We start from the raw sequence: 17934 nt of genomic DNA on the forward strand, positions 1-17934 counted from the left end.
CATTTCCTAGTTTATTGCTGAAAACTGAGGAAAATCTTTTGTCTATACTAAAAATAACTCATTTAGCATAGACTTTTTTTTTTTAAAAAAAGATGCTCTTACATATTTGCTGCAGAACTCTCATACTCAGGCAAATATACAGGTATTATTGAATATCTAAATAATAATGAACTATAACCTTTACAGGTGTACTACCATGCAATTTTATAGATGCTATCGGTTTCTTTTTTTTTTTATACATTGTAGGATAATTCATTGGATAAAAGTCTTGTGCTTCTCAAGTTAGTCTAAAGACCACTCTTGGCATCCATGAGCCAAATCTCTTATTTCTTGTATTTTATTTGGCAAAGCAAAGTGGATGCTTCTTAACTAACCTCAGAAAGATTCCTCCAGGGTCTTGCACACTGGTAATATAATTGCTTCTTCCAATTGTAAATTATCTGAATAAATATTTTTGCTGTTTGCAGGCATGACAGTGTCTGCCAGGTATGATGTTCTGGGTTTCCATTTGTATTTATATAAGCGTGCCCAATATAACTGGTTATGATAATATCAGAACATACGGTCTCTGAGGTACTAGAAATAGACTGGGGATGATTATATTCCTTCACAAATTTTGTGAATGTCAAAGAAATTAGAACAATAAAAACAAAGTGATAATTACAGAAGCTATGGGCTGTTACATAAGTGAAAGGTGCATTGAGAAACTGAAGACTTCTGCTATGCAGGTAAAAGTTCTGACAATTATTCACAGACTCTTGGGAAAATAAACTATAAGAGCTGAAGTCAACCCAGTCACATTTCTCTATAGCCTGTTTTGGTACTTTCATGAAAGAAATAGCACAGAATCACATTTAGAGGTTTTTATTCATGTTTGCCTTATGACTTAACCATTATTGTAGCTGGTTCAAGAAGGTATGCAGTTTTCTCCATGAGATTCTGTCTTCTGATGTGTGTGTTACCAGGCATGTACAAACACCTACTTGGGAGAAAATATAGGTTATTTGCATACCTTTCACCATCTTTTACTGTTTATAGGAAAATATGATTATATGAATATCTGTATTCTTCATCTTTTGTGGTTTAGACACAAAACCAGCTGCATATTCTGTGCTGGTCTTTATCCTCTACAGCCATTCAAATGGGAGAACTCCTAAGTCAGCATTCCCAATCAGCATCCCTTACAAAGTCAAAGGCAAAATTAAAGCACAGTACATGGGAGGTAGCATAAATAACCAAAGAAATAAATTAAATTCCCATTTTGATTATTATATGGCCAAATATGGCCTGAATTCTTATGCAAACACAGGGCTGACAATCTTGCTCCATTTCTGTTTTGAATTTGCTGCAGTTACAGGAGTTCATATATAGGAGCTTATACGTTCTTATTTCATTACAACTTGAAGTATTTCACATAAACAAATTGTTCAACACAATTATTTTAAAATATGCATTGTCCCTAAAAGTTATATAAAATAAATACATACACATATTCTAACAATTCAACTCATCATGTAATAGACAAAAACTGCAGGATTTGCACCATCAGTAAGAGCACTATGAATTAACATTTTCTGAGCTGTTACAGCAAGATCATAATGAAGTTGAAATTCCAGCTCTTAAAGCCATCTCACAAGTTTTCATCTGCGTGTTTCAGTTATTCACTGAACATAAGGGCATCAGAACAAGGTACCTTCTCTTAACCAAACCATATATTTCCTGAAATCACATTCATAAAAATTATTCATGACCAGTCTTTATAAAAGGTGTAGCTGGAGCATAACATTTGTGGCAAATAATTAAAGCTAGAGAACCTTTATAAGGGTTATTTGCAAATATTTTGCACAATTTTGGTCATAGCTCAGTTTAAAAGAGAGGCTGCTTCTCCTTCCCCAAAATTTTGGAAGCTTGGAATTTAGTTGTACAGGGACCACTACTTTTAAATGCAAGTAAACTAGGATTAAATTCTGTGCGTTGCTTTCAGATATATTTGTCTGGTAAAGTACAGCAAAGCATAAAAAGCCCTGTCAAGATCTGAGACTAATTTTTGCTGCACATTGCAGAAACAGTAAGAAAACAGTTCATTTACTAACATAAATCAAGCTGGGGAAAGAGAAAGGGAATGTAGAAACAGTGGAACAGCGAGGTCTGCTGGCTTGCCAAAGATTATATAGCAGGTCAGCAGTAACAGAATCAAGCAAAGATCCCAATCATGAATACCAGTACGAACACACTGTTCATTGGATGATAATGCTTGTCCAAACTGTTAATGGGAGTAACACTAATAGGGTACAAATGAGTCTTAATCTTAGACCAGGATTTTGTGTGCGAGATTCTGTACAAACACAGAGACTGTGAATTTTCTTACTCAAAAGAAGGCTGTATAGTAAAACAGTTTAGAAGACTGAATATGGAAGGTTTACCTCAAAGGAGAAAAACATCTTAGTGTGTTTTGTAGTATATCTTTGTTTATACCCACTCCCCTTTCTAATTTGAATAATGACATGACTGTCTTTTATGGATTCATAAATTTCCCTGCCTCTGATGCAGCCTTTCAGTAACTGACTACAACACTGACAACTGCAGGACATGCAAGTGACTTTCCTTTGGGCAGACTCAGAGATAAAAGCTTTTGTCACCTGACTTTTTCAACATGTTCATAGTATTTACCCCTACAAAAACTATAGAAAGTGCTGACAAAGTGCAGAAAGCTGGAATTCCCATGTGAGGGTGGCTCTTAACTAACCTCGGATGTACATATGATGCTTTTGATTTTAGCTATCAGAGGAGTACAATGAATGTTGACAATGTTAAAAACAAGTAGTAAGGAACATGGTCTATCTCCTCACTGAGATAAAACAAAGGCACACAAAGTGACTCAAGTAATAAACTAAAACACAAGCAGAGATCACAATTAACAGCCAAGTTGCAGACGCAGTTTCTTGCAATTACCTATAATGAAACAAGGATAATGGTCAAAGAAACCACTGAACTTGAAATAGTCTCCAAGCCACTCCCTTAGGTAAGTCAGGAAAAATGCAGCATCTGGATATGAACAGATTCAACTGCTGAAAAACCAAATTCTGCCCAAAGCAACTTACAGATGTAAAGTGCAGAAAATTAATACTGTGACATGTTAACCTTAGGCAAATCATGTTTCCCTTTTGTTTCCGTGTTTTCTTTCTCCTTTCAAATGTAGTGCTGGTGAAGTATTTTCGTAGCAAATAGGCAGAAAAGAAGATGACTATATATGATGGAAATTTTAATGGAGACATGTAGATTTAAGTTGTCACAGCTCAACAGATGCAAAGCATATACTTAAACAAGTAATTACAATAAGAAAAGTATGTGGGACCATCACTGACACAGCTGCTAATTTAGTCATATTGCTGTAGAGATGGAAATAAACTTAAACAAGTAATTACAACAAGAAAAGTATGTGGGACCATCACTGACACAGCTGCTGTGGAAGTGCTACACCCAAAGTTACCTAGTGACTGCTTGCAGCTAGCTATGATGATATCACCGATAGTCAGGCATAAATGGACTGTATTTTTTCACTAGACACAACTGTTTAACAGGAATATGTTAGCCACGAAGTTAAAAAAAATTAATAACTCCTGAAGCTAGCATATGGTGTGATGGACCTAAACTATGTTGTATGACAGGGAACGGTGCATCCAGATAGTAGCTGTACCCAGTCTTCTGTAAAGACATAATTCTAGAAAATAATACAGTCTCATGTTATTAAATTTAAGAAACTAAGTTTTACATCTGCCTTTCCAATATTTGGAATGAGGCAGTAAATGACCCATCAAGTGTAACTGCATGCAAATGCTATTAAAATCTTATCAAAACACCCATCCTTTAGTAAATTATTAGCATTTTTTTTTTCATTTTGACAACCGTAATGTCCTTTATTAACATAGTAAATTAATAGCAGTAAACATAAAGGAACACAATTTTAAATTTGCTCATCCTGACCCCTCACATCAGAGCACACAATAGGAAGGTGTCATAAAGAGACCTGTGCATCACCTCTCCAAAAAAAGAGGCTGGGAATCCATCCTGTGTCTAGGTTTGTGGAAGCAGGAGCCACACTGCGTGAAGTCTCTGTGTAGTTCCAGTGTTCTCCTGTTTACTTGCTGACAAGTCGATTGTGGAAAAAAGGCTATCACCTACTACAAGGCCACAGGTGCTGTCTCGTATGAGCCACAAATGTTTATAGTCACGTCAACAGATGGAAAGTCTCTCATTCAGCAGGATTCCAGAGGGAGGAACAAATGTTGTGGAGCCAGCATTATCCTTCTCCCAACAAGAAAAAGGAGGGGGCCTAGCAGTAATTACCTTCAAGTCATTTTGGCAGAGCAGACATATAAGCAGTGCCTGTGCAACACCTTCAGTACTCACAGTAAAGCTGGAGCATATTAGCAAACGCCAGTGTTACTCTTCTGTGTTTCAGTTTAAGAAATATAGCATTCCTGATTCAGTTCATACGGTTCATACATGAAAAGTGAGAAACAATTCGGCAGTGTTTTCTCAATTTAGCTGTCACCAGAGCAATGAATCCATTTTCCAAATTCTAAAACTGGAAAGTTTTCTGATTTTCCCAAACTTCTCTGATTTTTGCATGTCCTTGAGAAATTATTTTAGAAGCCAAAATAAACAAAACCCATCAAATCAATCAAAATGTTTATACTGATCTCAGCTGACTCTAGTTAGAAGAATTGACAGATTCTTCGTGAGTGAAGCACCTTTTGGATTGCCAGGTGTATTTGAGCTGCCTGTAAATTTGTACTGGAAGCTTTTAACAGAGGAACCCTGTAGATATCTCTTCTCACATCCTAGGAGTGTGTTATTTTATTACTTATGCCTTTCTTTTAATACATAAAATGTTATTAAAACAGTAACTTACCTTCATTTTCAGGCAACTCTTCCCCCTTTCTTCCCAACCCAATACTATATAAGCATGTCAACGTTGTAAAAGCTGAATTGCATGGACCTTTATTTTCATGCGCTTGTACATTTCATGCACACATCAGTTCATGCATTCATACAGGTATTTACATATGCAATTTGCATAACTGGACAATATTGTTATTTAATTTGAGCATCCAAATTCTTTTCTCCACAAATAAAAAAACACCATGCTTTGATTTGTGTGCCTTCAAAACCAAGACTAGCTAAAAATGTAGACATGTAAGTTACTCAGTTTGCAAAGACCCAGTCATCTTGTAAATGGATTTCCTGTTGGGATAAAGAAACAATTGAATAAATATTACTAGTGTTGATCCATGTTCTGTCACAATTTCATCACTGGTTCAAGCCAACAGCAGCTAAATATACAAACATGAAACTTTATACACATAATTACTTTAAACACCTACTCTTCAGTACCCGTATTAATGTATACAACAAATGTCTATCAAATCTAGCATACAGCCTCTAGCAATAATTATTTAGATAGGCATTCAAAGGTGAAAAAAATTGGAACCTTCTTATACTGTTCCCCTCCACAGTCTTTAAGGGAATATGGGCAGAGTGAGTTTAATAATGATATCATCTGATTCTAAAGTATTCTGGACAAAAGCTTTTAAAAGTTAGAAAAATGTGTTTAAGTAGCACACAGCTACATTTTGGAAAATCATTAAGAAAAAAGGGTAGGCTGGAAGTTATTCAACGAACACCTAGAAACATTAATTTTCAAGTTGAAACACAAAAAGAACTATGTGCAAATTCAGTGTGTGTTGGCAATCAATTTGACTATGATTTCCTGAATATGTCTCCTGAACAAGTTTTTGCAGAGAAAGTGCTCCAACAGGAAAAAAAACTATACCCAGTTGGAAGTCAGAAAGTATTATGCAAGGCAGGGATGTTAGAAAATCATAATGGAATGTCACACATATTTGTACAATAAGTACAGCTTTGGGTGGAACCTCTTACTCAGAAAGTGCTATGTATCTTAATCTATGCAAATGCTAAAAGCAAGGAGCTACTGAAAAGATCATAAAATGAAAATATAACCCACTTCTGAACCATTTCTGAAACAATTTTGCTATAGGAAATATGCAGGGATCTATCTTCACAAGAGCCTAAGAGAACAATTCTAAGTGAACACAGATCCCACTAAAAATTAAAATGCAGTAAGAGCAGAGGTGAAATTCCTGAGTACAACAACACTCAGTATAAAATAAATTTGATTATACCTTAAAAAAGAAGACTTAAGTATGATATACAGCATCCAGAAGTAGAAAGTACAAGGCAATGTACTTTTTGGTCTTAGGCTCTGCAATGAATAATGCACAAACAGTGAGGGTGTTCAAGAACAAAGTTTGCAGCAATAAAGACAGCAAAACTGAAAAAAACCCTCTCAAACCATTCAAGTTTTCTAGAAACCCTTAGTTAAAGGTTGATTTAAATGTCATTGCAAAACATAGCTTTTCTTAGTAGACCACTACTTGTAGTTGTTTCACAAAGTATTGAATGACAGGTTGTTACACGCTTTTATTCAGTTTGCATTCTGCATGGGATTCCAACTGAGTTGGTAATAGGTAACAACCTCCCATCCACAGAGACTTAGTTTTGATTTTTTTATCTTAGTTCAAATGCATAACATCAAGATTACGCTTGCTGACGGGCAAGTCACTGGCAAAACAAAAAGCAAAAATTCTTTGGAAGAACACGTTAAGAGTTAAAGCATCTTGCCTGAGCACTGATGGACCATTGTAAATCCACACTGTCTCTTTATTAACGTTTCTATTTCAATCAAAGGCAGAAGCACTAAAAATATCTTAGGGACACCTCAAAACAATTTTTTGAGTTTGATACAAACTAACACAATTTGATTACAGAAAAACAGCACACCTGAAAATTAAAAAACTCAGAAATATTACGAAATGCAAAATTAGCTATGTTAGATTATAAATGGAAAAGACTTGGGGTTGTATTTTGTACAGCAAAATGTATGAAATGCAAACGCAAGTGTCCTCAGCACTTTGGGAATTAGGACACTGAGAGCAAGCATTTTATTCCAGATACTGAAGATTGAATCTGTAAAGAACAACGTTTTCAATAACAAATGCCTCTGTGATAACGTGACAGATGAACTAGAGTGGTAGCAAGTGCAAAGTAATACACCTGGGAAAGGGAAACATGCTATGCTTGTACTACACCTAATCACAAGCTCTCAGCTGGCCATCAGTACACAGGCAAGAATTCTCATATTCACTGTGAACAGTCCGGAGAAGGTGACAGGGCTTGTTAGTGGAATGGAGATCTAGTGAAATGCAAGGAGGGATTAAACAGACTACAAATTTTTGGCTTGAAAAAGATACAACCATGGAGGATCGCCATAAAAGTCCACAGAAGTCATGACTCACTGGTAGAGGCTGAGATGGAATTTATTATTACATCTCATAATTATTTTTCATAATAAAGGAAATATGGGGTGTCTGATGAAGCAACTAGGGAGCACATTTATAATAAAGGAAGTACTTTTTCACACAGCACACGATTAAATTCTGTTGTACAATGCCACAAACCAGAAGTTAATAGTTTCAAAATGAAAATAGTTCACAGATACAGTCATCATTGACTATTACATTTGGAAAACTAGCAATTTAGGAAGGCCCTCGTCCCTGCTGGTGTCTAGATGCAGGGCAGGCAAGCAAGGGCAGTCAACACTATCTTTTTCTGTTTCTCATAGTCTTTCAGTAAGAATCTGTATGTCTGGCAGAGCTGAAGACAAAGATACAGGTTGGCCAACCATTGGACTAACTAATTTCCCATGGGTTTATGTTATTGTTGAACTCCATTGAATTTTGTATCAGATTGAAGGGGTGTCTCTGTTTTCACCTGTTAAGATTTCACCTACCAATTGCTCTAAGGCAATGACTACTGTCAACAATTTCAGCTTTCTGACACACACAGCCAATTCAAAACCTCTTCCAGGATCTGAGAATCATTTCACCTTCAACAAATGTAAATGCCCTCCACTGACATAAAATTAGACTTAAAAATAAAAGAGGTAAGAGAAACCGTATGTCAAGAAAGAAGAACTATGCACAACAATATCAGCAGCTCTTAATTATGCCACTCTTGGGAAGTTGACAAACAACAACAATGTGAGAGCCGTTTCAAAGTATGACAAAAACCAGCCTGAAAAATTGTGAAGAGAAGAGTTACACCCAGAGATAGTTAGGTACGCAGAGGCTTTGTTCAGGCTTTAACTGCTTTCATGTTCCTACTTCTTTCACCTCTTTTCCTCTGGCCTGAACACTGTGATCTGCCTCCCCATTTCCTACACCCAAATGTAGCACACCTCAGTCACATTCCCTTCCTTGTCAGTTTGTCTTTGGTGTAACTGCTCATGAAGACCAAGAGAATCTAATCAAGAAAGTTCCTGAGGCTGCATTTTGGGGACACCAGGAACACTGCTGGGAGCACTTGCACATGAGCAGAAGTAACAGGTATCATTCCTTCATCGATGCTGTAAGATCCGACAGACACAAAGTACTTCTGAATCACTGCATCAGCTACACAGATCATTGCAAAAGGACCAGATGCAGACCAAATCACACGCAGAAGGTTGTCATCTTTCAGAATCAGGAGACTCTAATGCTATCATTAGGTCCTCTACCCTTGTTTTCACCCCTGATTTTTTCCCCATGTTTTGATAATGGGCAGATTTTGACCTACAGTATATTATTTCCACTTAGCTCTCAAAATGAATTGATGGATCTGCTACATGCTGTCCTTCAGCTATCTATTTGCATTATAAACTTCTATAAGGCTGATCCATCACTATCACCATGACTGGAGGCAGAGATACTGAATACTTGTCTCTTGATAGCAGTGCTGGATGCCCCACATGAGTTCTGAGCAATGGAGAACGATGAAAATCAGTGTAAACCACAAGAGTTACAGGACTCAAGCTTTGGGGCTGGGTTCCAGTAAGATATTGGGTTGTCTGGAAGAGGAGGAAGGCTGCCCAGCTAATTGTTCATCCTGGTATCCAGATGCATGACACAGCTCTCACTGGTGATGGAGGATAAGGGGAGAACAGAGACACTGAGGACAGAAATCTCTAACCATTCATTGAGACTGCAGATATAACTAAGGATCAGCAACGACTGGGATTTGAGCTGCACGTTAGAGAGTCACAAAGGAGGTCCTGCTTTAGGTACAATACCTTTCATCCAGTCACTCCTGTTAGCGCATGTTTTTTCTTTAGATTCTCTTTTAGGCTGTTTCAGAACATGTTCTATATCCTCCAGTTCAGACCTTGAGAAATTAATGCAGCAAAATATCAATGCTGTTGTATATGGCATGAAGAATCTCTCAAAACATATCACTGCAAATAGTTAAGATCTTGCCTGGCTGCTAGGAATTTTTTTCCAGTTGTGTCTTAGTTCCTTTTCACTGTTGATAATTTTTTGCAGAGATGTGGCTGCCACAGGGTAAAATACGTTTTCCTTATTTCTTTGTTGGAATGCTCTATCTAGATGAGTGCCTGAGGCAGCTGTGAACACAGCAAAATGTTTGCTGAAGCCTAGAATCTCCTTAGAGAATTGCCAGCCTTTTTTGATTGGGTGGAAAGTCTCTTGATGTGAACTTTTCTGGGCTCACACAGTCTGATCTGTTTTTCTTCATGCAGGTGAGTCCAGGGTGCTGTTATACTGATTAAGTTTGATGCAAAACTCTTGTAAGATACCACCAGTCCCAGAAATGACTCTTTTTGGTGGTGATGGCTTATTCTAGAAAGCGTCTGTGTTGGCTAGGTCTGAGCATATTTTGCCACTCCTATGCACTGCCTCAGATATTTTACTTGGGCCACCCTGATGACACTTTCCCTATTTACACAAGGCCTTTTTCCTTTGATTCTCTCTAGGATTTGATCTTCCCAGGTTTGACTGAATGATGCCACTGATAACATATCACAGCAAAGTTAATTCAATTTTCCAAAAATGTTATCTGTGTGTCTCTGGAAGGTGGCAACTGCCATCTGAATTCCAGAAATGGGGAAATAGAAATTCCTACAGGTCCCTACTTGTTCCCAGAGTTGACCTTTCTTGAGTGGCCTGTCTCAGTCTTTCTTAGGTCAACAAACTTTGTATATATTTAGCATTTCTGATCTTGGCCAACAGCTCATCACTATAAAGCATGGCATTTCCACCTGAAAGAGGGACAAGTGCAACCAGTACAACAATACAGATTCCTGAGACACTTGCACACGTAGCAAAACAGGGCAGCTTAGTACATCACGAAATTTCAGTTCCTGCCATTGTGGAGGCAGCTATATCTAGCAAAATGGCAAGAAAAGCACCTGGGATAGCAAGCTTTTAAATTTTGGTTTCTCAGTTCACTTGATACAAAAGTTCCATGTGTTCCTTCTATTGATAGTATCTTTAAAGGACATTTTCTCTGCAGGTGTCTATCAAAACCAGAATACCAATGGTGACCTACAAAGAGAAGAAAAAAATTATTAGGATACAGAAAGACTTGTGCAAAAAAGTGTCATCATTTGTGGAGCCATATCATGTCGGAATTGAAAAGATAAAATTCTTCACAGTTCACACAACTGAACAGCAGCAATTCAGTTCTGATACTAATGCAAATAAAGAAAACAGTCAAATGCTCAGCTCTCACACCAAGAGAAGATTTCAGATCTTAATGTTATTCTTGAAGACCCATCATCTCTGGAAGTCAAGTATCAAAGCAAATTAAATTCCTGGCCTCCTGGTTGTGAATAAAAGCTCAAAAATAGATCTCTACTACATTCTGAAAGCTCAGAAGTCACACAGCAAAGAGCACTTATTTGAAAAAATGTTGGGGTTTAGGGTATTCCAGTATTTGGATAGCATGATTTCTAATTCATGAGCAGTTAGAGTTATCAGCTCTGGTATTAATCTTGAAGCAATCTTCATCTTTCCCACTTCACTGCCGAGTTTGAAGGGCTTCAAGCATTATCACAAGTTGTAAAGAATTTTTTTTGACTAAGTACATTAACACAAACATTTATTTAGATGCCTCAGTTAAGCATGTTTTCAGGATCAAGCTTTGGTTTGTAATAATCATATCCTTAAACAGAATTAATGTTTTTTTCAGATAATTACACCTTTTCATCCTCAGACAACTGTACCGCTAGATCCTTACAGGTGGTAGATAAGAAAAAGTACAGCATAGCACTAGAAATGCACTATTTGCATTAGAATTAATATACTGATGACGATTCTTTCCCCCATAAACAGCTCTTATTTTCTCTCTACTCATACGCAAAGCTAAGTACTTACTTTATTCTGACATTTCACCACCCACTTCTAACTCAGATCTGAGTACTTAGATAATATCTGAGATCCTCCACTGAATATAGTTTCTTTTCAGAGCCAGAGAAAAAATAGGTTTTGGTCAAGAGTTCACCTAATGAATGGCTGTTTCATTAATGAATACATTCTTGCACTGAAAATCAGTTTTGTCCAGTATTTCCAATTGCAGTATGTCTTAACTCCCCAAACCCTCAAAACAAAGTTAGAGAACATTAGCTTACTAAGCCTGGCTAATATCTGTCTCAAGGTTAATGAAGCTGTGTCAAGGGCCTGCATCCATAGAGAATATAAGGCTTTCAAATTCAAGTATGATGTTTAATCATTCATTAGAAAGTAAATAGGCTTCCTTTCTGGTTTGCAGAACGTCACAGTCCAGTAACAACAGTGATCTAAAAAAAAACCCCTCTCCTCTTTCATCTGTTTAGTTTAAAATCAGCTGGTGTTTTCTTTGGTACCTCAGACCTCTCCTAGAAATTCATATCCTCAGTCCTGCCTGCAAAGCAGATGATGCCCAGATGGCCACTGTATAACACTTGAATTGTGGCAGCCAAAACCTATATTTCAGCTGTACTTAGTACCATAACATCCTGGAAGAGAGATGAATAATATTATTAAAAAACACCGATTGCTTCTGTCAGACATTCCAGAGAAGGTCTTCACTTCTTTCCATTGCCACCTACAAGCCTGTGAGGTGGAGCAAGACAAAGCAAAAAATGTACAGCTTTGATGTTGCAAGGCTGTAACTGAATCAGTGACCCAAAGTTCAAGAGGTCACTGAAACAAAGGAGAGAAAAGGAGGAAAACAAAAGCCTGCTCACATGAAACTCCAATTCCACACTTTCATAATGAGTGCTCAGAACAGCCTTAACATCATTACCAAAATGTGGAAAAAAAAAAAAAACCCAAACAAATTATAACAAAATTTAAAATGTAATTGACTAATTACAGCTAAAGTAATGACTGCCTAGTATTCATATGGCATATTACCAGAGGACCTTAAATTCAAGATAGGAAGTATTCTTTTCCTAAAGTCGATTTGTTAGTTACCCATTAAATTATTGAGCAGAATTTAGGGTGTAATTAAATTATGATTTACTCCTATGGTCCATGAAAAAAGTGGAAAAATGCTTATGATGTTACGCATTGGGATGTTATTATTTATTAAGATATTAACTTATGGATTATAACTGGTGTTTTAAAGGCTGCTAGTTCATAAATTTAAAAATGTCTATACAATTTTTTTCAAATTATGTCTGCATCAGATGCTGTTCTCTTTAAACAGACCTTGCTATACTTGATAAAGGAAATCTCAGATTATTTCTAGATTCTTTGTTAATACGGGATTCATTTTTTAATGCCATATGCAACTTTATATGCAGTATTTTTCTTATCAAATCCAAGTTAATGAGATTCTTTAAAAAATGAGAATCTAAAAGTATTCTGTATTGTCAAATTAGTTACTGTTCTGCAATTTTTAGTGCAAATAATGACTCAGAGACATGAAAGAGTTCCATGCATCTCCATTTGACACGGATAGATAATACTATGTAGTGGCGTATCTTATTTGTAGCTGAACTACCAGAAGGACTGAGGTCCCACTATACTAGGTCCTGCACCAAAGTCAATACAGTATTGGGGGTAATGTCTTTCAGGACAAACTTCCTCAGATTGAGATGTCATGTTGACATTGCTGACTTCACTGTCGTAGATAGATAACTGAGCTAATTTTATATCAATATGGGGAGCAGGGTGGCAACAACAGCATGGAGCTCCATTCAAAGTGATTTATGTTGCTGCGTCCAAATGCAGATAGCACTACAACTTGGCAGAAATTAAAATTATACTTGAAGTGTGAGAGGAGAAAAGCCAGTGAACAAAGTATGAATCCATCAAGAGCAGCCTAAGGAAGCATACATAATGTTGCAAAATAGTACAAACTGAAAAAAATGCCTGGCACGTGGGAAGGAATGTAATAAACTAAAAGGATTACAAGAACATGTAAACACTAGCAGGGTGTGTGTAACATAGTCAAAAAGGAAACCGACAGCTCCATGAGCAGTTCAGATAAATCCTCCGGAACATCAACTGATAAGGCAGCAGCAGATGAATAAACTGCTAGCCTGAAAGAAAGATGAAAAGTTATCACTTTTAAGTTGGACACAGATGCACCAATTAGTGTTGTGTCACTGACAAGATTTCAAAAAAAAAAAGACAGAGCGATTTTGATTATTAGTAAACCTGGTACAAGAATAGATAGTAGCTACTGCAACAACAGAAACGCAGAATTATTTAGTGAGTGAGAGTTACTAGAGCAACTTCAGATTACTCAAAAAAATCAAGTCTTGTTAAACATATCTAAAGGCAATGTCACACCATTCTTTTCCAAATTACTTTAATATTGCTGAATTAACAAAGAAAGATGATCTCAGAGGGTTAAAAACTGTGCTAAAATTAAAATTCCAAGCAGAAATCCAATGGCCAGGTTGTTACCAGATGCATTAGTAACACAGAACCATTAGTTCAAATCTTAGTTGAGTCACATCCAAAGCTTCTTTCCAAATGATGATTGCTGCATGAACTCTATAAAATTAACTTAACTAATGGCAGATCCTAGTAGACAATCATCCAAATAAAAGACACTATCACTGCAATAGAGTCTATTATTGGAAGTTTTAGTGAAGATGCCAAGAACTGGCTGGCCAACAGTACCGGATCACATTTTGAGTGAGAAGGTGATGCCTCCAGCATAGAGCTGTGACAAGTTACAGATCAGTACAATCCCATACCCCAAATCCCATGTAATTTTGCACACAGATAGAGATATGCCTCTGTCTTTTATTAGACAGGCATCTTATTTTCCACTCTTTATATGTGGCACCTCCCTGACTAGAATTGTGTTCACTTCTTCCTAGCAATTCAACAGAAGTGTCTCTTCAGACGTCTGTTACATAGCGAAGATGTACAAGCAGATCCATTTTTACATTAGACTGCTTTCCTAGCTACTGTTCCTTTATGGATGCCTCTAATCTCACATCTGTATTCTCAAGTATGTCATATTATTTTTTCTGTAGCAGCTACAGTAGATCAGGAGTGATTTAGCATAGTAAATAGTTTACAGCTTCATCACATGGTATATGGCCAGTCAGATAACAGAAGCACTGTACATTTGTGGAATGTTGTTTAATAAGTGCTGCACATACAAAAACATGTCTGTGAAGGAGTCCAGGCCCAGCCTGCCAAAACTCAGACCAGCATTTTAGCAGATTAAAAGCTTCCATGTGTATTTTAAGAAATTGCATTATGGACTTTATAGAGCACTAGGTGATGTGCTTAACACCATTCAGAAGGCAAAGGTTTCTTTATCAGTGGTATCTTGGCAGGATGCAGTGTGTTTCATGTTTAAAGTAGATATTTTTGGCAATATGTTCAGATAAGTGAAAATTAATATTTTCATCCTTGGGGAATAAAGTAGAAGCCTTACAACTACTAGCATGTTTATTTCAGTCTTGTAACAACATGTCCTGTAGGATTCAAGCTAACTTAAGTGTCCTTTGGCTTATCAGCTACCACAATTAACTGTTTTCCTAATTAAACTGAAATAATTTACCATGTTACAGTATGCTTTTTCTTAAGCAAATGTGTTCGTTTTTTCACTCCTGATACAGAAAATAAACAGAAGAATCCCATCTGCAGGAAAGCTTAGTCCAAATGTCTGGACACAAAAGGATGTCTTTTTAGAATTGCACTGTGCAGGTAGCAGCAGTGTTTTGTTACCAAAAAAATTGTGAGCTGCTATTTTCTGTGTTCCTGGGTCTCTGATTTTTGGCTTGAAGACAGTCAGTCCTTTGTACTCTGTTATTACAATGAGGTAACCAAAGAAAGAGAGTCTTGGTTTGAGACTGTCAGCTGTTACTAATCACTGCTCCATGGCTTGCTGTGAATCCCTGCTTGCCTCTCCCTCCTGCTCTGCTTAGCACACATAAAGAAGATAAATTACTCCCTAGTTTCCCTTCAAAAAGCATATTGTTTGGCACATTCCAATACTGTGAGCAAAAGATGGAATAATGCGAAGAGTTAAATGGGTATCTAAACAGCCCCACAGCAGGGTCCTTCTCAGGCAGATGTGAGTTTCAGGAAATGTACTTTCCTACTGGTTCTCCAAATGTATTCTGTCATATTGTAAACCCGAAAAGTAAATCAACTATACTTTTCAGAACAGTAGAGCATATTTCTGCAAGAGGTTTCCTGTAGTAATGCAAATATTGCTGACATTCAGTAAATGCAGCATCTAAGTGTACTTAATTTACATATTTAATTTTACTGGGAGGTATAATACTTTGGTGCCTATAAATTATTTAGCAACAATAAGCAGAGTCTGGGGACATTTATGGAATTGTTCCCTGCCCTCACTGACACTGTCCTGACACAGAGAAGAATTTCAAAGGAAGAATCATAGAATGGTTTGGGTTGGAAGGGACCTTAAAGGCCATCTAGCCCAACCCCCCTGCAGTAAGCAGGGACATCTTCAACTGGTTCAGGTTGCTCAAAACCCCATCCAGCCTGGCTTCGAGTGTTTCCAGGGATGAGGCATCTACCACCTTTCTGGGCAACCTATGCCAGTGCCTCACCACCCTCATTGTAAAAAATTTCTTCTTTGTATCTAGTCTTAATCTATCTTCTTTTAGTTTAAAGCCATTACCCCTTGTCCTATAGCTTACAGACCCTACTGAAAAGTTTGTCCCCATCTTTCCTATAGGCTCTGTTTAAGTACTGAAAGGCTACAATAAGGTCTCCCTGGAGCCTTCTCTTCTCCAGGTTGAACAACCCCAACTCTCTCAGCCTATCCTCATAGGAGAGATGTTCCAGCCCTCGGATCATTCTTGTGGCCTACTCTGGACCTGCTCCAACAGGTCCATGTCTTTATTGTGCTGAGGGCTCCAGAGCTGGATGCAGCACTGCAGGGGGGCATCTCTCCAGAGTGGAGCAGAGGGGCAGAGTCACCTCCCTTGACCTGCTGACCACGATTCTTTTGATGCAGCGCAGGACATGGTTGGCTTTCTGGGCTGCAAGGGCACATTGCTGGCTCATGTCCAGCTTTTCATCCACCAGTACCTCTAAATCCTTCTCAGCAGGGCTGCTCTCAATCCCTTCATCCCCCAGCCTGTATGGATACCAGGGGTTACCCTGACCCAGGTGCAGGACCTTGCACTTGGCCTTGTTGAACTCATAAGGTTCACATGGACCCGCTTCCGGAGCTTTTCCAGGTCCCTCTGGATGGCATCGCATCCCTCAGGTGTGTAAACTGCGCCCCTCAGCTTGGTGTCATCTGCAAACTTGCTGAGGGTGCACTCAATCTCGCTATGTCATTGATGAATATATTAAACAGCACTGGTCCCAGTACGGACCCCTGAGGGACACCACTTGCCACCGATCTCCATCTGGGCATTGAGCAGTTGACCAGTCAAGTTATTTGTGCATTGAAACAAGCAAAGTAAGAAATGAGCAAGGCTGTGGAATACCCTACCATGAAAATAGGGTGAAATAGCAATGGATTTGAACCTCAAGCTCAATAAATTTCTAACCAAGACTATATAATATATTTGCCTGCTGTATGAGAATGCTATAGTTGGTGGCCCAGGAAATACCAGCATAGATTACTGTCATATTTTTTATAAGATAACAACTAATCCTGATGCACTGAAAGTAAGCAGAGTCTCATAAAGTGAAGTTACTCCACTGAAAGTGCAGTATCAGTGATGAGTAACAACAAAATGGTGTTTCATTGTCATGGTTAACTGAAAGGTAAAAATCACTGTAAAGCCATTAGAGATTATTTGATCCTCTGCCATTTACACAAGTCAGTGATGGTCTGACATTATCCTACCGTGGTTTCTCGGAACTTTTCCTTCTGATGAATTACATGTGGCTATAAGAGCATGTGTTTGCAGCCAGTAGGTTGAAGGATGAAAAAACATTGTAAGTTATAAAATATGTTCCCTTAACAAGAGTTCATAGAATCATAGAATCATTAAGGTCAGAAAAGACCTCCAAGTTCATCAAGTCCAGCTGTCAACACAGCACCACAATGCCTACTAAACTGTGTCTCAAAGTTAAAAAGGGATGGAGCAAATATATTTGAAGCTAGCATGCATTACACGTATTTGCTAGCATATTTTTACTCTGTTTCCTTGAAGAAATATGGGACCAACAGAAAGAGTACAATGTTCAGTTTGCATCACTTTTCCACATGCAAAAGCTTTCAGAATCACTGAGAGGTATCCAGCATCCACATTCAGGTATATGTCAAAACAAGCACTCTATGACTATCAGAAATAAGTATGTATGGCAGGATTAGGTTAACATCCTCTAGAAAAGGTCTTTTGTCATCATAGACAATCTTCTAGCTGTGGTAGTGGAGAATCCAGAAGGAAAGGTACATCACTTTATTTAAGTGCTTACAGGGACTTTTCTACATGTGGTTAAGTCCCACCTTTCTGTTAAAGTCTGTGATTTCTCTGATTCATTCATGCAGTGAGATTTTTTCTTACATGTAAAGGGAACTTGTATGTATATTCATAAGGGTTTATTTTTATGCTGATTTTTTTTTTAA

General features: G+C 37.7%; 1 protein-coding gene across 1 annotated transcript in view; it reads left to right on the plus strand.

The window, feature by feature from the left end:
- SLC1A3 (solute carrier family 1 member 3) overlaps window positions 1–17934 on the plus strand; it is a 66858-nt gene that overhangs the window by 21802 nt on the left and 27122 nt on the right. The gene's annotated exons all lie outside the window — the stretch shown is intronic.

The sequence above is a fragment of the Egretta garzetta genome, unplaced genomic scaffold (assembly GCF_000687185.1).
Source record: "Egretta garzetta isolate BGI_Z169 unplaced genomic scaffold, ASM68718v1 scaffold59, whole genome shotgun sequence".
In the NCBI taxonomy this organism is placed as follows: Eukaryota; Metazoa; Chordata; class Aves; order Pelecaniformes; family Ardeidae; genus Egretta; species Egretta garzetta.